General features: G+C 41.5%; 2 long non-coding RNA genes across 4 annotated transcripts in view; one reads left to right on the forward strand and one right to left on the reverse strand.

The window, feature by feature from the left end:
- The window catches only part of LOC104848541, a 112,249-nt gene extending 97,668 nt beyond the window's left edge, over window positions 1-14,581 (reverse strand). The window contains exons 1-3 of one of the 3 annotated variants that reach the window (XR_776439.2): window positions 14,505-14,581; window positions 13,835-13,935; window positions 11,095-11,272 (exon numbers count right to left, since the gene is read on the reverse strand). This is a non-coding gene — a long non-coding RNA (uncharacterized LOC104848541). The remainder of the gene's footprint in view (window positions 1-11,094; window positions 11,273-13,834; window positions 13,936-14,504) is intronic. The other 2 variants (XR_004517846.1, XR_776441.2) reach the window with 2 other exon arrangements.
- Window positions 14,582-14,746: 165 nt separating this feature from the next.
- Window positions 14,747-23,754, forward strand: part of LOC104848550 — an 11,052-nt gene continuing 2,044 nt past the window's right edge. The window contains exon 1 of the long non-coding RNA XR_776445.2: window positions 14,747-14,843. This is a non-coding gene — a long non-coding RNA (uncharacterized LOC104848550). The remainder of the gene's footprint in view (window positions 14,844-23,754) is intronic.

Here is a 23,754-nt window from a genome sequence, read left to right on the forward strand (position 1 = left end):
AGGAGAGGAGGAGGAGGAGGAGGAAGAGGAAGAAGAAGAAGAGGAAGAGGAAGAAGAGGAGGAGGAAGAGGAAGAGGAAGAGGAGGAGGAGGAGGAGAAGAAGAAGAAGGAGAAGGAGAAGAAAATAAACTAATACCTAGCAGGTCTTTTTGGAGTTTTGCAAAGAGCAAATTCTCAAAAGTAACCAAATAATGACCATAATACTAATATTATCATTAATAAGAAGCCAACATGTAATGACTATTGTCATTGTTGGTTCTTACATATCCTCCAGAGGTTTGATCCCTAGCTGGTGGTTAAAACTTCAGGGGTGGGGCCTAGTGAAAGGAGGTTCGGTCATTGCAAGTACGCCTTTGGGGGGTATTGGGACCCCTGCCTGTGCCTTCCCCTCTCTCCCACTTCCTGACCACCCTTAAGTGCACAGCCTGGGCTCTACCATGTGCCCCCCAGCACAGTACTCTGACTCACCTAAGGCCCAAAGCAAAAGAGCCAAGCAACCATGAACCAAAGCCTCTGAAACTCTGATTCCAGCTAAATGTTTCCTCTTTTTAGGTTATTTTCTTAGGTAATTTTTCACAGCTGACTAAAATACGCAGTGCAGTACTTTACACATCTTATCTCACTGTACTTCTTAATGATGGACAAGACACTCCTCCAAGTCTAGTAATTATTAGGCAGGAGTCAACCCTAGACCATCTAACCGCAGTGTCTGAGTTCTCAGTCACACCAATGCCATCTGTTTTGCTCCTATGACATAATTTAAAATACGTATGCAAGGTTTACGTGCTATAGAATGATAAATGCTTGTGCATCTGTTGAAGGTACTCACAATATCGCCATTTGGACAGAGCAACTTGCAGCAGCCACCTCTTGTTGAATCCCACTCTGTCTCGGGGACTCCCCTGGACATTGGCCATGCATTATCTCTGTCCTTTCCCACAAACTTTCAAAGGAAAAAAAATATTAGACCCATTTTGTATGTGAAGAAAAGAAGCCTGGGGATATTTAGGTAACCTGCCTACAGAGTGCTGTAAGGAGCAGATGGCCGTGCAGGCTAAGCCCCAGGTTCCAGGACCACAGGGCATCTGTTTTCCCATGTGGCTGTGAGGAGTGTTAGCCAAGGTGATTTGTAGGTAGATTTTTAGATTTATGAAAAACGACTGGAAACCCTCTTTCTCTTTCTAGTCTCTAGCCTTATTTTCCTACTGAAGTTGTTAATGAGAGATGAGTATTGTCTTCAGAAAACCTGAATGAAATGCACAAATAGTGACAAGTATGTCAATTGTCTTGATCTAGTTATGCTGCATTGTACACGACGTATTGACATGTCACACTGCACTTCACAAATGCACGAATTCCTGTGTGTCAAGTAAAGATGTGAAAAAGCAAAAACTGGAAAAATTTTTAAAATACACGAATTATCATAAATATGTATTGTTACTCTGTGCCAATTAAAAATGCAATGTTTTTCAAGAAAACCGAAAGATAAAGTTTTAAAACACAGAAACTACCCGAGGGCATAAGGTGATCCAGCTTTCCAGTTTCGGTTCACCAGTGGGTTAACTTAATTTCCGTTCACTCCGCGCAGGAATGGGGACTCTTGACTGAGTGAGTGAGGGCTGGGTGTGGGCCTCTAGGGAGCAGAGGGCAGCTCGGGGGCGGCAGTCAGTCCTCCGCCTCCCTGTCCTTCCCACACAGGTGCTAAACTGAGGTGGCTGCTTCACCGTCACTCTACGAGGACGAGGGAGCTGCAGCTCGAGAGGTGGAGAGGATTGCTCGGAGGTTCTAACGGGGAATGAGACACTCAGACTGCAGCCCACAGGCTTTGATTCCACAGCTCAACTGTTCCCTTATGTACGAATCTTGAAAGTGTTTGGATACCAAAGATGCTTTAGAAACATTTACGGGGAGTGGAGAACCACTGCGTAAGCACATGAGAGTTTGTGTTCCATGTCCACAAATAAAATACTACCGAAATTTAAAGTCGTTCTGTACACTTCGTCCCATCCTGCGCCCTTCTCCTGCATCTCAGAGGCTTTCTCTATAGTTTCCTGTTTGTTTACATTCTCATCAGTGCATTATTGAGATATGTATGCTTTTCGACTTTAAATTGAATCAAACTACGATTTTTGTTTGTTTGTTTGTTTCTCTTTGCCTGATATTGTTCCTGGGATTCATTCATGGCAACTGAAAAAATCTACATTTAATTTCTTTTCACTGTTTTCTAATATTCCATTACAAGATAGTGCCAAAATTTATCATTCTTCTTTTGCTAAATATTTGTCAACACTTCCCTTCCTCTGTTCTTTCTTTCTTCTCTGTCTCTCTCTCTCCTTTCTTTCCCTCCCTCCCTCTCTCCTCCTCCCTCTTTCTCTCCCTCCCTCCACCCTCTCTCCTTTCTTTTCTTTCTTATTACAGTGAGTAGACAACAACATGTGTGCCTCTCCCAGAGTTTGTCTGTGAGTGCCATAGATTAGCCGTAAGAGCACCATACAGGGCTGGGGATTTAGCTCAGTGGTTCCCCTGCCTGCCTCCCAAGCGCAAGGACCTGAGTTTGATCCCTGGTACAAAAAAAAAAAAAAAAAGAAAGAACAAGAGCACCATACCTTTTGCATGTACTGGACTTGACAGGTAATGATATAATGATTTTAAGAAGGTGGAGAAGCTCACACTTCAGTTTATAAATAACACTGCACAGTTACTTAGATTACCTTACATTCACTTCAGTATTTGACATTTTTACTTTTTTGTGAATTTGCTAATATGATCAGTTTGAAATCTTTTTTTAGTTTTAATTTTAGTTCTCTGACTATTGACAATATTGAGCATTGTCTGACATATGTTTATGGGTATTTCCTCTCCTGTGAAGTGTGGATTCATGTCTGATTTTTGTCCACATTTTCTACTGGGTAATTTACTTTTTTCTTATCAGGTTGTAGGCCTTTGTGTACACCCTACTTATAAAATTGTATCATTTACTCTATTGTGTTGTAAATAAAATATTCTAGCTTATGTGCTGCATTTCCACTTTGTGAATGGAATTTCTTAATCAATGTTTATAAGTATCAACATTTCCCTTTCACAGAAGCAATCTTCCTGAACTCATGTTTCCATGAACACATTTTGCTCAAAATTTTATAGTTTTACCTTTGCTTAATCCATCTGGAGTTCACTTTCTTCTCATGGACAGATGCAGAGGGGCAATTAATTCATACTCCTGTACAGATAACCAGCTGTTACAGACCTATTCCTTCTTAATCTGTCACTTGCAAGGCATGACAGTGCAAGTTCTTTCTAAATCCCGTGTCCACATACATGCTGATGTGCTTCTAGGCTCTACATTTTATGTTTTCTTTTACCTTTTCCTTATGTATTTCTGTTTTTCCTGTTCATGTGTCTCTGTGACAGTACTGTATTAACTTGACGTCTGGTGAGGCAAATCCCATTTCTGTGCTCTTCTCAAGCAATGTCTTACTACTGTACTTGTTGTCATCCTGGTAAAGCTTTAAATTAACTCATCAAATCCACCCAAACTCTGTGGGTATTTTGATTAGCATTGAATCATAAAACCAGAGCAATTTAATGACAACTTACATCCATGATGTGCTTTGTTTATCATGAAAGATCATGAATGTGGCATGATTTTCCATTTATTAAAATCTTTGGAAAAATCGCCTCAGTGTAATTTCCTTCATGCAAATTTTGTACATGAATTTCTTGATTTGCTGGTGCTTTACCTGTTTTTATTTGAACCCAGTATAAAAGCAATGCTTAAAGCTATTAAATAGTTATCTTCATAAACATTTGCTGATTTGTAAGTCACAATTGATTTTTTATCCTTTTAAAATAAGATTTATTTTTCAGAATTACATGTTTAATGACTAATCAAAAATGGTATTTCTATTGAGTTTTTAATACTGACTAGCAACTCTGAAGACGGTCCCTTTTTATGGTGAATTTACATTTTAAATGGTTTCACTTTATTAATTTAGTAATTTTAAAAAGCATTTTACATTTGAATGAAAAGAACATTTTTAGATTTACTGAAAAATGTGAAGACAGCACAGACAGTTCTCATACGTCTTGCACCCGATTTTCCCTATCATTAATTTATTTTATTATTATACTGTATTTCTTGCAATGAATGAACCAATTTGATGCATTATTAGCACCTAATGCTTATACTTTGTTAAGTTTTCTTAGTCTTTACTTGGCATCCTTAGTCTGTTCCAGGGTCTCACCACTATACTTCATTACCTTTACCGACCATTTCTCCTGGGCTCCAATTAACACGAAGAGTTTCTAAGCGTTTCCGTAGTTTTTGACCTTGGCAATTTTTGAGAGTACTGGCTGTATGTTTAGTAGAATCCTGTATTGCGATTTTTCCTGGTGTTCTTCACCTTATGAGCTTTGGGGAGGAAGACCGTAGAGGTAAAGAGCCATTTTTATTCCTTTGTACCGAGGGTGCGACCTTGAACCAGTCTGTCTGTCCGACATAGTACTTGTTAGCTCTCACAGAGCAGTCACCCGTCCTCCGCCCTATCCATCCGGGGTGCACCGCCTACCTGAGGACAGGGAGTGCGGTCCCACCATGAGTCCATCAGTCAGATGTGTCTCGAGCACTATTTATTTGTGTATTTCTATTGGTATGGACTGACGGACTCTTGGTCGGCTCTGTAGATTCCAGTCCAGCACTGCCTCGGTTCTGTCCCAGCTGACACTGTTCCACCTTTGATGACTTTGAAGCTTTTGTATTTGGCTTCCGTGTCCTTCTGACAAACCCCCTCCTGTGGAGGTTTTGGCCTTTGTTTCTCCCTGAGCCCTGCCTCAGAAATTGATTTTTTTAATCTATTGATTTTATATCTAGCTACCTTGCTAAAATCTTTTAGCAATTCATGTAATTTTTTTTTTTTTTCACTTAAATAGTAGCTCCGGCCTAATGCTGATCTGAAGTTGACATAATGGACACACTTGACTTTCTTTGGCTGAAATAAGTTCAATATTGCACCATCATGAATAATATCCTCCTCTCTCTCTCTCCTCTGAAATAAAATGGCTGCTGTGTTTCTTTTTTAAGATCCTTAATCAAATCACTTTCCTTATAACCTCATCTTTCTGTCCCTGAAACAGGAATTTACATGCAGTAGTTTATTAAGAAGGAGACTCGGGGAAATGCCATAAAGAGAGTGGTAAGTACATTAGAGAAGAAAATAAAATCAATAAAAAGTACCTTATAAAGCCAGTTACTACTGTGAGCAACTGGCCCTTAATTAGCTGGGGAAACTCTGCGAACTGGTATAAAACCCACTGTTTAGTCGTTCACAATGACGGATGAGGGAACTAGGAGCGCGCAGCAGGGAGGCTCATTTTCTGGCCCTCTGACCTGCCTTGTGGGCCACAGTGCCAGGGAAAGCTTGCAGGCAGAGGCTGCCAGATGCAGGCCAGCTTGCAGGTGCTAACAGAGGGCCTAACAGCATCTGCTCACTTCTGAGGATATTCATATTTTATTACAAATGCATGCTGAATTTACCTAATGCATTGTATCTACTGATGATGACTTTATTTTTCTACACTAATCTGATATTTGGGTGAATTAATCAATTGGGTTTGAATGTTGAGTGACTTTGCATTCTTGGGATAAATACATCTGGCTAATATTTTCTTTAGGATTTTTGCAACTCTGTTCATAGAACAAGATAGGTCTGTAACTGTTTTTTTTCACATTCCTTACTTCAGATTTTGGTTTCAAATCTATAGAGAATCTCACCTTATGACTTGGGAGTCAGTGTAGTCTAAGCATATGCTCTTTCCACCCACATTGGTGTTTTTATTGTGCTCTGGGACATGATACATAGAATAAAAATACATCAACCTGGCTTGGGGACATGGACAATAGAAACTCTGGGTAGAATTGAGGTTAACATAAATGTATCCTCTCCAAGAGCACCAATAATTAAGAATGAGAGGACAGAGGGGCTAATGGAAAAAAAAAAACTTGTTCATCAGATCTGTTTTTCTCTTCTTTCAACAATTTAGTTCTGCTTTAAATTCTCTTTTCTAAAAAAATCTAAATCATGTTTCACATCATCCTTCAAATCTTTGGGAGACAGTTTTGTTTCTTGACTTCCTCCAAACCCAAACCAGTAGCATTACTCACTCTTTTAAGTTATTACAGCATTTTAATGTTGTGTGGTGAAGAACTGCCGGAGGCCACCCAAACATCTCGCAAACTTTCCTAAGGCCGCACTGTGTCCTAATGAGGTTGGCATCCCAACTCCTGCAGGACGTCTACCTACAGCGCCACCATGTGGGCAGCACGTGCATTTTTAATTCTCTGAAAGTCCCACACATTCTTAAGGACGATACTATAAACCAGCAAGGGGGTCACATAATGCACATATATTCTGTTGGGCTAACTGCAGCCATAATTGTCTTGTCATTATTATCTTGTTAATTAATTGCTTAACTTAATTTTTTACTGATATTCCCTTTAAAATATGCGTAAAGTTAAAAATCTAAGTGGGCTCTGTATTAGCTCTCATCCTTATCTAAACCAAACTAAAAGATTATGTTGGTAAAAATGAATGCTTTTTGAAATCAAATATAAAGGCCTTTTTGCTATTTTATTTCTCTCAATTAAGCATACTGTAGATATGAGACTGGCCACCGTCCCTCCACTAATGGTAGAACTGTTGTCCTCTTTTCTTAACGAAGCATACAGAGAGCCAGGTGCCCCTGTGACTGACCGCTTTAATAATGTTTGTCATATGCCCCCCCACCCCGGAATCCTTATGTCAAATTTTCTGAGACATTTCCTTTCCTAGTGCCCTCCAACTAAGATCATCTTCCCCTCACACAACTTTTGCAGCCTTAACATGTTTCATAAATGACCAGTCACTGTCTCCCACATCATATACCTTAGCATTAAAATTCACAAAAGATCAATGCTTTAAAATAGCACCATAGGCCTGGTGTGGTGGCGCACACCTGCAATCCCAGCACTCGGGAGGCTGAGGCAGGAGGATCGCTGTGAGTTCAAGACCATCCTGGTCTACATAGTGAGTTCCAGGTCAGTCTCAACTACATGGTGAGACCTTGTCTCAAAACAACAACAACAACAAAAAAAAAACAAAAACAAAAAAAACACCATGCAGGTGCGTGTATTCTGTCTTGCGACTTAGATTCTTGAAATATAAAACCTTATCTAATTATTACATCTTAAGCAGGTAACCCAAGCCCAGGACTTGAGGGTCTTGAAAACTTTAAATTTATCCATAGCTAGTTAAACCAGCACCCTGAATCCTACTAAGCATAGGCAACTGTCATTGACATACTATTTTGTAATCAGATAAACGTTACATTATTTTGGACAATCAAAAGCACATCTTCCTGCTAAATATTTTTATATTAGAAAAATAAGGTCTAGGCCAAAGAGAAAAAAAATTATCACAAGGCTCAGGGTCTCAATATCTCATAGAAGGCAGATTATTATTTTTGGTCTTACTATCAGGTACACAGAGAGGATGTTCTTTGTTTATATGACTGTGTATACAAGAACCAACTCTGGAGCTAATTTTGACTCTCTGCATCCTCCACGAAGATTCCACACTCTCTGTCTATGTGTCTGGAGCCAATCTTTTCAGTGAATGCCTTGGCTTATTTTGATGAGTGGCTTCTACAGTTGATTTTGAGAAACCCAGCTGGTTGGTACAAAAAAGTAAGTCTCTTAGAGAAGCCAGGTAGGAAGGAAGTTCTATCCTCAAAAACAGGTCTCAAACAGGAGGGAAGGGGGCTCTCACATATCTGATGATGGTTTACAGGTGATGTTACAGCAAGAAAGAATTCATTTAAATTTAATTCAGCTCCCATCTCTCCTGGCTATGCAACATAGAACAAATGGAAAAGACCACTGGGCCTTGCTCTCCAAAGTACATCAAGCAATAACCCTGTCCGTGGCTATAGAGGTGAGAGGTAACTGAATTCCCATTGCTAGTAAAAAATAAATAAATAAATTAAAAAAAAAAAAGCTGACATGCACAACGTAAAGGGAGAGAGGTTTCATTTGGCTTACAGTTTTGGAGCATTCAGTCTGTAGTTGGCTGGCTCCAAAACAGAAATAGGAAAATTTGTTCACATGATGTCTGCTGGGAAGCACAGCAGGGGGACAGCTCCCAACAAAGGGGTCCCGGGGAAAAAATGTAGACTGGAGGTCACACCTCCGCCACACACCTAGACACAATTTAGAAGCATCTTTTACTAATCCCGTAGGCTGATCTCAAACTAATTAATTGGACAGTTAGGCTTAGTCATCACAAGAGCTTATGAAAGAAGTCAGCCAGACCTTACTCTGCCATTGTTTTGTTGAAACCCTAACAGGAGTGCAGCACATGATTTTCTTCCGTCGCTACCCACCTGGACTATTATAGACCCTAACAGTTAAGGGATAACTTCTACACCAGACTGCACTCATTTCGGAGGCCAGTCTTGTGTGGCATTCATGGGCAGTGCACACTTCCAGCTAATGGGATATAAATTCAGGGGTTTCCATGACCATCTCAGATTTGATAATTGTATAGACTGATTCACAATACTCATTAAAAGAGCTCTCCATACTATGACGGTTTTATGATAAGGATCCACATAGGGTGAGATCTGGGAGGAGTACAGCATTCCTATTCTTATTCCTTGTGGAAACCTGGCATGTTACCCCTCAGTACATCAGTCTATTACCAAACAGGGCGTTTGGGTGTCCAGGGAAGTGGTTGGAGTTTCATTATGTAGACATAATTCAGTAAGTCATTCACCACGGGATTGAACTTGAGGGCCATGTTCCCTCCCCTCCCCAGAGGCAAGGCTGGCCCCACATTCTAACCTTTTTATCATGTGATCTGTCTTTCTGGATCATGTGACCTCCCCATCTGGAACTCTCCAGGGGCCAACTGTGAATTATCTCATTGGTGTGAAAAATATTTTCATATCGCTGTGGAAAATCCAAGAAGTTCTGAAACTGTGCAGTGGAAGTCAGGAACAAAAACCAATTATAGGGTCTATGGTATCAGTCGCAGATGATGTGTGCATACAGGTGTATGTCATTCATTTTTCTGAAACCTTGAAGGAGGGAATTAAGACCAGTGGAAAGGGGGCTGAAAGCCCTCTGGGGTGCAGAAACCCAATGGGTGATGTCTGAGAGTACACTGCAAATCAGTCCAAGAAACAGACTGCTTTACCAGTAGAAAAGCGTGAAGAACACATTGATACATCTTCTTTATCCAGTCTCCAGTAGATGGGAAATTGGGCTTTTCCAAGCTTTAGCTATTACAAACTGCGCCTATAAACATGGGTGTGCATATGTCACTGTGGTGTGATTCTTTTGGGAAGATGCCCAGCAGGGGAATAGCTATGTCAAATGGGAACTCAAACCCTAGTTTTTTGAGGTATCTCCATACCCAGTTCCTGCTTTCCATTCCCCCCCCACCCTTTTGCTTTTTATTTAGTACCATAATTGGCTGAAACAGACTGAAAAGCCATGTGAGCCTAGAGGACCTTAATCACCTGTTAAAGATGAGAGCATCCTGCGAGGGACAACAGCATTTCATCCTTTAAGGGGAACTAATCGAAACCTCTCTTTTGAATCCATGCCCACGTGGATTTGCTGAGGACGTCAAATGCAGAAATCTAAACTCAGACATCTGCAATACTAATGGGCTCCCAGATGAGTTAGAAGAGAACAGAGCTTGTCTAGCAAAGAAATGAGAAGTTCAAGTCCAGTTCAGCGCTTTGCTTTCCTTGTGAGCTGAGGCCTGTGCACCATGAACTTTTAGAATAAAAAGAATTAAATAAATGCAGGGAAAGATTATCATAATTGCTTTTGGCACAGAAATATTTTTCAGCTAATGTTATTTTAATAAGAGCTTCTGTCAAGGGGGAAGAGGCAAATCATGTAAAGTGAAATTTTATTCTGATGTTCTCTGACTTAATGTTCTCTTGCTTGTTTGGCTGGAAGCTTCGAAGTCTCTTAAGCAGTCTGCTAAGTGAGCCTGCCTGTTGTTTAGTCCCAGCCATGGTTGTGGGTACCTCGCTGTGCCAGACACTGCTAACCGTGATAGCGGGTGCGTGAAGCTAAAGGGGACTCTGTGCCTGACATCATCACACAGTTCCGGGGTGTGGGTGCCCAGGCGTCTGGAAGAATAACAACAAATGCCAGGCAAACTAAGAGAGGAGCGCAGATTATGTGCGTGCAGAAAGCAGAGCGCAGACTTTTCCAAAGCGAGAGGGGAAAGACCAGGCCCTGGGAAGGTAGCACTCGACCTTGGATGATGTGTAGAGCTATTCGTGGGCTGGAGAGGAAAAGGCCTTCCCTGCTAGGGAAAGAGCCTGAACGGTGGTGGGGAATTCTGAAGACACCAATCCAAACATGTAGACACGGTACCGTGAGATTTTGCCACCTGATCAATCATAAATTGCACCCTTTAATTCTCTGCAGTGGAAATGTTTTCTAATTCCTTTTATTTTGTTGGTTTTATTTACTTATTTTTGGTTTTTTGAGACAGGGTCTCACTATGTAGTTGAGACTGACCTGGAACTCACTATGTAGCCCAGGCTGGTCTCGAACTCACAGCGATCCTCCTGCCTCAGCCTCCCAAGTGCTGGGATCCCAGGCGTGCGCCATCACGCCTGGCTTTAATCACTTTTATTTTAATAGCAAACGGAGTCCCTAGAGTAGCAGTGTCAGTACCGATAGGAGCATGTTAGAAATGCGAATTTTCGTGTCCTGTTCCAGACCTACCACACTAGATATTTGGGGCTAAGGTCCAACAGATTGTGTTTGACAAGCTCTTCGTGTGGTTCTGATGCCTGCTACAGTTTGAAAGCTGCCTGACAGAGCTTAGTACTTATTTTCCTTCTTTCTGGTCATTTGCCTTTTCCCTGGTCACATGGCTGTCAAAATCCTCTGTTTTGTGTCTCGGTCTTTTATTCCCATCATTCTTGCTTTCAGCCTTGAACTTACTGTACAGAAAGGGAAGTGTCAGGGAGGGACACTTTCAACTATTCTCATAATCCAGTCATCTCTAAGGCCCTCTTCACTTCCTTTACCTTGGTTTCTTCCGGAGAGGCGCCTCTGCCCCTCTGGTCTGATTTCTCCCCTGGCAGTTGGGGTTCATCCCACACACAAATCCCTCAAACACTTTCAGCATCGTCTTCTCTCTCCTACATCTCGAATCTTTCCTTCCTCCCTGTCCTGGTTTCTTCCGCTTATAAATATGATCCATCCCTAGAAAAAGCAAATAATAATAATACAAAAGTCTACAAACTTCTTCTTTTAACTCCATTTTTTTTCCTTAGAAAATTGCCACTCTCTTTCTTTGGCCGTTGAGTTCCTTGAACTCAGGAAAATAAATCTGATGCCAAGATTCATCGATAAATATTTACCTCATCAAAGCCTATTTGAACTATTCATGTTTCTAAATGTTACTCATGCTCTCGGCATAGAAATGTGGTCTTCCACTGATCCCTGAACTGCTGACAGACTTCTGGACCCGCTACATCGTTGACTCTTCTGTGGTTTCCAAACCTGCTCTTCTGGTTTCCTGTCCTTTAATCTACTTCATACCTGTTTTTACTTGGCCCACTGCCTGACATTGCTCACTTGATGGGCTCAATCACTGCCGGTGTCTTACATATTGCCAAATGTATGGTTGAGTCTGTAACCTCCGTTCTGAAGAGAAGCACCATTTATACCTTTCAATGGACTTTCATCTGTTCAAAACAGGACTCTACCTCTCTAAACGTAGCTTTAAATCTAATTCATGGTATCAGCCTGGGAGTCACGCCAAAGCTTTTTCTTCCACTTTTCACATTTACTCTTGACCCTAAAGTCCATGCATTCAACCCCATAAATGATTATAAAAATGATTTATTCAGTTGTACATTTGGTAACATGGTAGATTAAATTCAATCAACCCTCTCAAGTTTAAAAAAAAACACGTACTATACACACACACACACACACACACACACAGAGTACCATAATTATATGTGAGGAAAAAAATACTAAAATTCTTAAATACAGAATATAAATAAATGGATATAATGCCCTTAAAGACATAAAAGAAGAGATTTAAAACTCTGATTAAGAAGAGAATACCTATGTGATTACCACAAAGCTTTCAAAAAGAATGGAATAGAATTTGTGTCAGACAAATTTGTGTCGCCAAAATGAGAATGAAAGAATTAGAATACAATTCTGAAGGAATTCTCCAGACTGAAGCACACAATAGTTCCTCTTATATGAAAAACCCAAAGTATAAATAAAGAGCAAAGCCGAAGCTGCAAGCCAAAATAAACCTCTCCTCCCTTGAGGTGTGGGTGTCGGCCATTGTGCTCAGCCCCACAGAAAGTGACAAAGAGTAGGGATTACGGGATGTATGAAGATTGAACAAAGGCTAGCGTGTTGAAACATTCATTAAAAATTTTAATCCTTACATTCAGAGCTACTGAAAATAAAAATGAATAGGAAAAGAAACATGCAAGTAAATATTATGCTATTGCAAACATTAAGGCAAAGCTGCAATCTTAAGAGCAGTCAGATGGAAAAGACAAACTACCTTTAAAAGAAGAACTAGAGTGCTGTCGGGTTCTCAGGGAGTCACACTGAAGTTCAAAGTCTGAAATCTAAGTAACGCTGATTCCTGCAGCCTTTGACGGTCACTTGCTTTCTCAGTTCACCCCTAATTTGTTCTCCCTTCTACACTGCACCGCGTCTTGCTGTCCGTTTTATTTCTCTCACATTCTCTAACAAAATCCATTAAAATGAAATCATGCTAATTTTCTGCTGAACATTTCTGTCGGTGCCCTATTACAAAGGCAATCAGTCAGGACGTGTTTATTTTACCATTCAAGGCCTTTGCCCAACCATTTCAGTAGCCTGCCTCGCTTTTCCAGTTTTCTGCAGTTCCTTTGGCTCCTAACTCCCTAAGTTCTCTCCAGACTCTGAATTCGGGGACTTTTTCACGACTCCCTCTGCAAATGCCGTCTGGAAATGCGAATCTCTCCTCCAAGTGTGCTAATCCTGCACTTTCTTCATTGCCTTGTGTCTTATCTATCCATCAGCTAGGGCTGCTGTGAAACAAAACACCACAGGCTGAATGGCTTATAGAATGGAAATCTTTTTCTCACTGTTCTGAAGCTTGGAAATCCAAAGTCAAGATGCCAGCAGCTTTCTCCCCTTGGTTTTCAAATAACTGACCTCTTATGTTTGCTTCTCTGTGCACGCACCTCCTGGTGTCTCTCTTCTTTTTACAAGGAAACCGTGATAGTCCTATCAGATTAGAGCCCCACCCTCATGGCCTCCTTGATGTGTAATTACCTCCTTGAAGGTTTCCATTTAGAGACACAGTCACATTGCAGATTAGAGCTCCAGCATTTTAGTTAGGGAGGACTCAAGTTAGTCCATAAGAGCTTTCTTTTTTAGGACCTTTCAGGATCCAGTTCCTCTGAGCTATTCTCTGAATCCCTGTCCGAACACCTTGGGCATTGCCAAATCCTTCCCTGTGGGCTCCCAAAACACACTTTGTGACAGGGGACTGTGCCCATTCCAGTGAGTGGGACTGTACATGCGTGGACCTGAGGAAGTGAATCCTTTGGGACACAGAGACTGCATTTCTTTCCAGTTTGAATCTGCAGGGTCTAGAATGCCTGGATTGTAAGTACTCGATAAAAGTGAAAATAAAAGATAAAACATTCAATATCTTAAAGTATTAAATTGATCTATTGTGGTGTTGTTTATAGCATGAAGTGGCACTCTCCTTCAGGCAAAACTCTATTAATACGTTACCTTCTGTTAAAGTGATTAAGATTTCCCGTCCACGTTGGCCACTCCCAGCTGGTTCCCATGGTAACCGGACAGCCTTCCCATTAGATTTGCAGGCCCTGTCTCTAAGGGCAGGGGAGAGAAGTGACTCTGGTAGGCAACGTATGCTTTGTTCCTCATGCATAATGCATGGTGATTATGAAGTTTCCAGTCTTCGGGATGATGTAGTTATAGGTGTAGTTACAGTGGCTGCTTTTTAGGATATGATTGCTTCTAACACTCTAAGTCAGCCTTCCAAAGTGGCTTTCATTCTTGCATATATCTTTCTCCAATCCTGTAATCATTTATTTTTTTTCCTGCTGGTGAATTGCAGATGAAGATGAAGAAAATTTGGGGGTCACTGCTATGTTATTTCTACGGGAGAGTCTATAAAGTTCCAATTTAGCTTTGGAGCTCTTTTAGTCAGAGTTTAGAGGAGTGAGTTCCATCAAAAAGACTTTTTTTGATAGGCACAAAGAGTGGGAAGATTATCTCTAATCAACAAAATCTCTCCTCATTCCCATGGTCAATTATGGCAAAGCTGAAATTACAGGAAGTTTATAAGCCTGTTGTAAAATGCGGTTTTTATTATTATTCATGTCGGAGGAGGTCACAGATCAGTTGACTGTCACCAAAATGACAGTGTGCTACTCACCAGTCCTGTTATGATTTAAATCTGCAATGTCTCCCCACGAGCCTCGTGTTCAGAGATGAAGTTTTGAAAAGATGGCCCCGCGCTCTTCTGCTCCGTGGGTTAACCCATCGCTGAGTTTTTAGCCGAATGTGCTGTTAGGAGTGGGGCCTGGTTAGGAGAGGGCGTCACCGGGGCTGTGACCCGGAAGGATTCACTCTCCCTCTCGGCCCCTTCCTCTCTGTGGCACTGTTCCGCTCTCTGCTTCCGGGCTGCCTGGGTTGAGTGACTTTCTTCTGTTGTACCCTTTCGCCATGTTTCCACCGGAGGGCAGCCAACCATGGTCTGAGACTTCTGAGACTTGTGAGCTAAACCAAAACCTTTCTTTTTAAAGTTCTGTACGTTAGGTATTTTGTTCCAGTGACAAAACACAGTTCTGGGGACTCACACAGTTCTGGAGAGGAGGCATCACACCACACAGGCTGGGCCAGATGGAGAAATTCCAGGCTCTTTCAGGAGGTCAGGGAAAGGAGGGGATGATGTAGGCAAGAACCTTTATCATTGTTTCCCGGGGAGGAACTGGTCCCGCAGGGTAAAGGAGTCACATTGCTGCTTTGGTGATTTCGCTGCGCTGTGAGATGTAGGGGTGCTCCTGGTTGCTTGAGACATGGCTTTAGGGTGATTAAGACAAGGGGATGGTGACCCTGAGTGTGCGAGCCTGGTAGGTGAGGCAGTGGACCACGGATCCTAAAAGGGAAAAGTTTTCACATAAACACCCGTAAGTGATTTGCCATGCCTAGGAATTAGCAAACTCTAGAGAGAGCACTTTCTCTGGGGTCAGCAAGTCCCCCACATCAAAGCACCAGAGTGGAAAAACATGCTTAATGCATAACTCTCTCAACCCAGACACAAATTCATTTAGAAAGTCCCCAACCTTTGTCAGAAAGCAAAGGACAGAAAGGAAACGGGCAGAATGAGGCATACGGGGGAGGACAGGATACATAACCCTTCTAAAACAGTGTTAAGAGTTTCTATCTTTAAAAAAATAATAATAAAACAGGGCCATGAGGCAGCCAAAGCTCAGGGAATGCACCTACGATGCCCACATCGTGTGATATGAACGACTGCGTTTAATTTTTTAGAAAATAGTTGTTATATCACTTTACGGCTTTCGCTTCCTCTAAACATGATGATTACAAATCTTTTTTATTGCTTTTCTTTCTCCCCTTTTTCTTTAATTAAAGATCAAAGAGAAACACTGAAAGCCCACGCCTTGGTGGGGGTTTAGCCGGTCTCCCGGTGCGTACATGGCCCTGTCACTTTGCTAGATGAACCTGGCTTTGCGTTTCCATTCAGTGCGTGCCTTCCTGGGGACACTGCCTCGCCACTCTATCGTTCCGGCACCCTGAGAAGCAGCTACTTACCTAATTCTGTCTGCACACTCACTGCTGCCAAGGAATTACATTACACACCCTGCCTTGCATGTACTTCCTTGAATTATCTTTCCGTTTTACCACTTGCTGGAAAAACTGCATCTCAGCAGTGCCCCAAGTCCCCTGGGGAAAGACATCCATCAACACAGACCTGTTTTTCCCCTTCGGTGTCTGTCCGTTCTGGTGCCACTTATTAAGCCTCATAGGTTCCTATTCATCAAACACATGCCAAGGCAGCCTTGAATTCTTTCTGAGGTGCATATTCAGCAAAATGCCAAGGAAGAGGAGAGAAACATAGAGGGAATGCATTGAAAGTCTGTGCAAATTGGGCTTTCTATTTTTATTCAAAAGAGACCAAAATGCAAAGACATGGATTGGAATTTCAAGTAAAACCCATTCCTGATTGATGAGAACGTCACACCAGTCCTCCCCTGCCATTAACCAAGGCAGCAAGCAGGGAGGTTAGTGGTCAAGAAACAAGGTTCGTAAGACCCTAGGGTGGACATTCAGCAGGGACCGTAATAACCTTCTGCATATCTACCTATCTCCATAGAGTGCCTAACATCTTTGAAACAAATGTGGATGGAAATGTCACTTGTCACGTTAAAGAAAAAGGAAAAAGATGCTGGGATGGGAGAGGTGACATGCTAGAAATCCCTTTCAATCGAATACAAGTCCGCTGTAACTGATCACCCAGGAGCAGGACTATAATCAGACTGGACAGTGTTAATGATCATACTATTTTTAGAAGAAAAAAGGACGGGGGGATTTAGTGCAAGGTCCTGGGTTGGATCCATGGTACAAAAAAACAAAAATAAAAACAGAACAAAATTTGGGGGCCAGGGATTTAGCTCAGTGGTTCTGCTGCCTGCCTTGCAAGCACAAGGACCCGAGTTTGATCCCTGGTACCCCCCCAAAAAAAACTGAAATAATTACCTGGTGATGAGACTATGCATCTGCAACTCCACAGTGGATGGAAGGGGTTGTGGTCATTGACAGGAAGCCAAAGGACAGGATGCTTCTCCTCGGGGTAAAGTAATAAGCATACCTGATCTGTTAAAGAACAAGGGCACCGCGGCCTCTCGGCAGCTGCATAGGCAGATGTGCATGTTCAATCTCTCCGCAAAGTGTGCTGACCTCGGGCAGGAGGAAGCTCCACTAGGGAAGAAAGCAGAGATCTCTGTGCCCTGGTCTGGTGAGCTCATTCAGCCATCATGTGCCACACTCAAAAGTAACTGGGCTTCATGTGTGGCATAAGAATAGATTTTGCCCAAGGTAAAAAAAAAAAGTGGCATTGGGCACAGTAGAGGACTGTGGCTCTCTGGGAATTCAAAAGAGAGAGGGTGGGGGGAAGAATGGAGGGAGGGAGAGGGGGAGAATTTTCAGGGCAGAGAAAAATAGGCATTATCTAAATTCTCTTTCTGGGCAATGTTTGAAGATGTTCCATAGATAATTTCCTCTTTGACCACAAAATGTCCCCTGATCAATGAGGTGACAAGGACCTGGGCTTCCATTTGCATGCCAGGGTCAGAGAAGCACAGCAAATACACCTGATTCCATGCTGCTAACCCTCTGGGGGAAAGCATTTGTCACAAAAAAGAAGCGGATCGATCAGCAACCCATTCCTGCACTCTTAATGTCTACAGCCTGATTTCCTGAAGTTTGGTTTCTGCACTGTGTGGGTTTGAGATTACACTCTTGCCGTGATGCTCTTTTAAACAGTTTTGGATACTGGCAGCTCAGAACACTGCATAGTTCCAGCCGCATCGTGCCCCTTGAGAACCCTGGACTGTGAACTCTTGTCTACGCCTACTTGGTTTTCCTCAATTCGGCTACAAACTGTGCTTGCTGGAAATACATATATTGGAAATACTTAGGCGTCTTAGAGGCAAACAGTATTTGCAAGTAAAGGTCCACCAGATGAAATTTGAGGCTCTAAAATGGAGTCAAAGAGGAAAGGATTAGAAGAGATTGAACATATTCACACAGATTTAAAGGATTAGTGTTGAGGGCTGGGGACTTAGCTCAGTGGTTCAGTGGCCTGCCTTGTAAGTGCAAGGACCCGAGTTCAATCCCTGGTACCCAAAATAAATAAACAAACAAATAAATAAAAATAAAGGATTAGTGTTGTAACACGCACCTGCATCCTACCTCCCAGAACATACTCTGCACTAAGATTATTTTGCTCTCTTATAAAAATATTCTGCATTTTTAAACTCCTAAATCTTCATTTTATTAAATAGATACGATGTTATTCTATTGAGAAAAGAGGCCTTCAAAGCGAGGGAAATGTTGGCCTCAAGTAGAGTTCCCCTTACTCCTTCAATTTATGTTGGTAGGAAGTTGCCTACAGAAGAAGGAAAGCAGAGCCCACCAGAGGGGCTCCCTTATTACGTTCAGGGGTGCACCTGACTTTCTCCTTAACTCATCCCTTCAGTAATATCATGGAACACTAAGTAAACCTGTTCTAATGAGTGCTTTTTAAAACAATACAAATATGGGCATGATCTTGTCTCTCTCTTTGGGCAAAGCTGGGAGATTGTTTTCTACACAAAATGCCCTTTATTTATAGAATTTCACCCTGATAGCAAGGCAGTGTTTTGTGCTACAGGCAGGAAGTGTTTGATGATGGAGAACAGGTGATCCTTCTGTTACCCGGTATTTCCCCCGCTTCTAACAAGTGGCCTCTCATTCTGAGTGGCTCGCTCATGGCAATGGAGGAGAAGCCAGGGAGTCCACGCACTTCTGCTCTGTAACTGTGCAGCTGTGAAAGTTGCCTTCCCGAGCTTCTGCTCTCACATCTCTTCCCTGTGATCCCTCAGCTTTTGAAGTATCTTCAAGTTTCCTGCCAGCTCTAATACTAAAATCCCATATTTCCATGAAACCTCATTGCAGAGGTTTTTCATGTTGAACAATCTCTCAGAGAATACGTACCAGAAATTAAAGAGAGAATCACCAGAAGTGTTGTTTTTTAGATGGATTCACTTTTACTACGGAAATTATATTTGGAGTTTGCCATTTCAGTACACAGACTGTTCTACGAATGGCCAAGAAAGGATGTCTCCCTTCCAGTCCTTTCAGCTGTGTCTTTTTGGAGTGAAACAAGATCTTTTGCAAGAAAAAGATTGGTCAAATCATGTCCTTTAGCACCATGTCCCTCTGCAGAACAATTTTTGAGGCTTAACTTCCTGAAGGAAGACACGAAAGTTTCTAATTCTATGTGAATGTGTTACACTGGTGTGTGTGTGTGCGTGTGTGTGTGTGTGTGTGTACAAGCTCACGCATGCCCGGGTACAATCCATTTGATGATGGAATCATTTAAGTTACAGCTTTTTAAGTGATCACTTTGCTCTGCTGTGTTTTCTAGACTTAGAATCAAGGCTTGCCTTTGAAATAGGTGCTTCACAAAAGGGTTGACACAGCTATGGACACCCTGGTGTAAACCTTGCTTGTTGCCTTCAAGCAATCTTCCATATGCACATGCTCCCAGGCACACACGCACACGCACACACACATGCGTGAACACACACACGCATGCACACACAGTCTGGAGGAAATTTTGCTCCTTCTCCTCTGAATTAATTTCAGGAATGCTGTTTTTTTTTTCAGCTTTAATTGAGTTTATTGGTGCATTTTAGGGATACAGTACAGTTACATTTATTATTGGGATCTTGTACCTCTATATGACAAGTCTTGGTTCTCATTTTTTCCCTTTGTCCCTGCCCTCCCTTTACCCACTCCTCCCCTCCCCATCTAAAACCACTTTATTTCCATCTTTTCATGCTCCTAAGGAATGCTGGTTTTTAATTTGGCACTCAGTATGCAGCCCTGTTATCCAGTGACTATCTGGATAGGAGGGAAACCCTACCTTCCAAGCCACAGCTGGTTAGCAACATGCTATAAGCTAGAGAAAAATGAATCTCAAAGAAAGGAGAGAGCAGCAGGGGTCTGGATTTCTAAATATGCTCAGGTTTCAAGATCTCTTATTTTGATAAAGGAGCCTAAGGAGGTGAATAGATTCTGTATTTTTTTATCTGGTTCCTGGGATTGGCTTTTTGATATTGTTTTTTGTTTGTGGTTTTGGTTTTCCACTGTAGAGGTGTTTGCTCTTGCCTGAGAAAACCAAGGTGCAAAATTTTCAGGAAGTTAACACTAAAGCTTGAGATCAAGTGAAAGGGCATGCATTTTCTTAGGCAACCCACAGGTCTGAAAATGCAATTTTGACTTAGAAAAATAAAGCGTAGGGAAATACTGTGAAAGTGAAATACTTTGTCTCTTTTTTCCCGAACACCTGATATCACCTTCCAAATGTAATCCTTTTAGTTGAAAATAAATTTTTATTCAAATTAGGGTTTGCCTACATCACAGTTTTACAGACACGCAGTTCGAAGATGCGTGTAGCTCTTCCTACGAGGCTTGTTAACAGGAAACAGCACTGTGGCCTTCACCCCGTCTCAGTTCTTCGGAGGCAGCAATGTTCAACTTTTCAAGTGAATGATCTTGAATTTACAACATAAATAAACATTCAAAGGAATGTGCATGCATTTTCATTCCTTGATTTTTCAGCTTTATATCTTATCAACTAACTCCTTATAAGAAAGATTAGTTCTTTTTATGACCTCTTCAGTCCCAGTTCTAACACAGAGCACCATCTTCCCATTTATATGCGCTCTCAATGCAGCACGCTGCAGTCTTGGATGAATCAGTATTCACTGTTTATATTTTGACTCTTCACAGCTGAAAAATGATTACTTTTAATTCCCTCCACAGCATTTTTTCCTTTCCTGGAATTAAGAATTATTTTGCCTTTTATTGCCTTCTTTTGTGTAGTTCCCTATTTTTAATCAATAACACTGAGCCTCTCATCCAGTGGGATAAATCTGTACACAACGTGTTCAACACGTCGGGTGTTCTGTCAATTTCATGCTTCTGAAGGAATCTCTCCTGGAGTTTTCCGGCAATTCTTACTAACAATATACAGATGTCACCTCGCCGTCTCTCTTTATCACTTTCCTGTAGCCTATGTTTTTCTTTCTATTGCATGTTGTCCTTTTTGGCTCTCCTTTCTCCTTCATTGTTTGCTTGTCACTCAACCTTTTGGGATGTATTTCCCAGTGTCTTCTTGAGGAAGCAGGTATTCAAGGTAAAATTTTAAGGCAAAGCGTGCCTAAAAATGGCTTTCAAACCATCACATCTAGTCATGAGCTTGTCTGGGTTAGGGTTTGAAATTAAGAATCATTTTCTTTTGATAATACAGACATTGCTAAAGAAAGAAGAAGAATAGCTATGTGTAAATCAGCTCGGGAAAAGCAACGTCCCAGTCACAACTCCGACTTTCAGTTACCCCCAGTGCCAGTTTCTCTGAATCATTTCTCATGTTGTCAGCCCCACGTTGGCTGTAATTAAACTCCGTGGCAAGGCTGAGGAGGAAGCGGCAGTTCCTGTGTGAGCCACACCAGTTTTACACAAGGAACAGAGGAACAGGCCTGGAACATTACAGGACCTGTAAAGCTCCTACTCAGTTGTTACTGACTAATGGATGTTAGTGGCCAAACCGAAGAACAATGCGCGGGTGACTTCCTGCCACAGGAGATATTGTAAATCACGTGGCTGCAGGAGGAGGCTTACTTTTCTGCCATAGGAAGGGGACTAAATAACTGTAAAAACCGTTCTGTCTTAACAAAAGCAAAGCTAATGTTAGGGTTTCATTTACAATTGTTACCATAGCTCAGTTTTCCTTTCTTGTATTTTTCTAAGAGCTTTGTAGAGAGTAATACGTTTTACTTCATAATTAACACCCTCTTTCTATTCGGCGACTACTCACTTGCCTTTCATTTCTTCCCTGCATTGAGTACTTTGAAGAACGATATTGCTTCTTGCTATTGCTTGGTTGTAGAAATAAATTTTCAAAATGAGAATGGACAATAGGGACACTTGGCAGAAACCATTCGGGACACAAATCACTGGATTGGGAACTGTCATTTAAAAATCCCTGAATTGCGCTTTGGAGTGGATTCATCTGGATGTAAAACAGGGACACCCACGGTTGATTCACAAAGCTGTTTCAAGAATTAAAGACAATAATATGTTCACAGAAACCTAGCCAAATGCCAGGCCTGTAGTAGATGCTCTCTTTATTTAAACTGAGTCTCACTCTCTCCAGATGTGAATCAAGAGGAATCTGACGTTATAGACAGAGGGAGAACTAAGTACTGTGTCCATTAGCTCTGAGTCTCCCTCCGTGGAGATGACCTTTGTGATCATCACCACTTTCTTAACGCACAGTGAATATGCTCGTTGCTAACGCACATAAGCACACATGTACAAAAGTGGAATAAAAGAACAACCGAAAGAAATCAAGGAATACTCCAATCATTTTGCTTTTAGTTTAGGAACATAGATTCATAGCAATGGCTCTTAAACATTCAACATATGAGCCACTGCATACTTTAATGGTTATCCTATCACTGAGCGAATGGTAAAAATTTCCACTACCTGTGACATAGACTGTTCTGGCTTCCGTCTTTTGTTCAGCCAATCAAGTACTGGCTTCCAGTGCTCCGTCCTAATGGGAAGTTTAAAGAGGCTTCCAGTGTTGTTGAGGCAAAATTCACTTAAGCCAATCAAAGCTGCAGAATGGTGATGCACGTTTTAGGCTGTTCTCACTGTAGAATACAGTACAATTTCATTCTTGAAATCTGTAGAAATCAGGAGGCCTTTACTACTTTTGGGAAAATGTTTCTTTGACAACTTTGATTTTAGAAAGCTCTGGTTTTGACCTCTGAATGTACTTGGGCAGATAAGAAAGTAGCCCCTGTCTTGGTGCATACTGCCAATACCAAAAGTAAATCATGCACAATAGCACACCGATGGCTATTTCTGCTTCTTAGTACTTTTCTCAAGAGAACAGTATTTCCTGGGTGGGAATGATGAAGCTATAGTTTACAGTCTACAATCTCCATACAGTGCTTTCAATAGATCTAAACTCTATTCCTTGGTACATAGATACCTGTTTTCCTGTCTCACTTGCTTTTTTTCCTTCTTAAGGACTTCACATTAATCTCTAACTTCTGACATTTGCCTCTGTACCTGAAATGATTGCAAATAATGCGGATCTTAGCAGCATAGAAACCATATTTGAGTCAGGATCAAAGATCACTTACTCTCAACATTTTTTTTCTAACCAAAACTTCTGCTTAATGCTCTTGGGGAAAATTATGTTAGTAAAACCTAAAATATATATTAGGTTTCGATAAATGAATCTCCAAAGCCTATGATGTTTATTATTATTTAATATATACCATTGATGGTGAATATTTGTACATCTAAAGGAGAATCCTTTCTTGCTTCTTCTAGCGTCTAGTAGCTGGTAATATTCCTTGGCTTGTGGCTGGCTCTCTCTCTCTCCCTCTCCCCCTCTACCTTACATTGCTTGCGTTCTCCTCAGTCCCTCTCCTTTTGCCTATTTCCTGTCCGGATCTATGTGATTGCATCTAGGCTCTGCATGAGTAACCCAAGGTAGCTTTCCTCAAAATCCACAGCTTGGCCCTACTTTTTGCCATGTATGACAGCACTTACAAGTTCTAGGGTCCTGATATGTATACCGTTTTGAGAGCCATTTTTCAGCCTATTATCATTCTTTTTCTAATTGTCTACAGTTATAAAATCAATTGAAAATTTTTCTTTGGGGAATACAGGTACTGTACTTTCTGAACTTCCAGCTTTAGCACTTTCGGAACACCTCAACAGGCTTATGACATTCTCTGTCAGGAGATTCCTTTTGGTCAGGCTCAATCTGAGATTAATGGTTCTCTCTCTCTCTCTCTCTCTCTCTCTCTCTC

Source organism: Fukomys damarensis, unplaced genomic scaffold (genome assembly GCF_012274545.1).
Source record: "Fukomys damarensis isolate Sample0158 unplaced genomic scaffold, DMR_v1.0_HiC HiC_scaffold_18, whole genome shotgun sequence".
In the NCBI taxonomy this organism is placed as follows: Eukaryota; Metazoa; Chordata; class Mammalia; order Rodentia; family Bathyergidae; genus Fukomys; species Fukomys damarensis.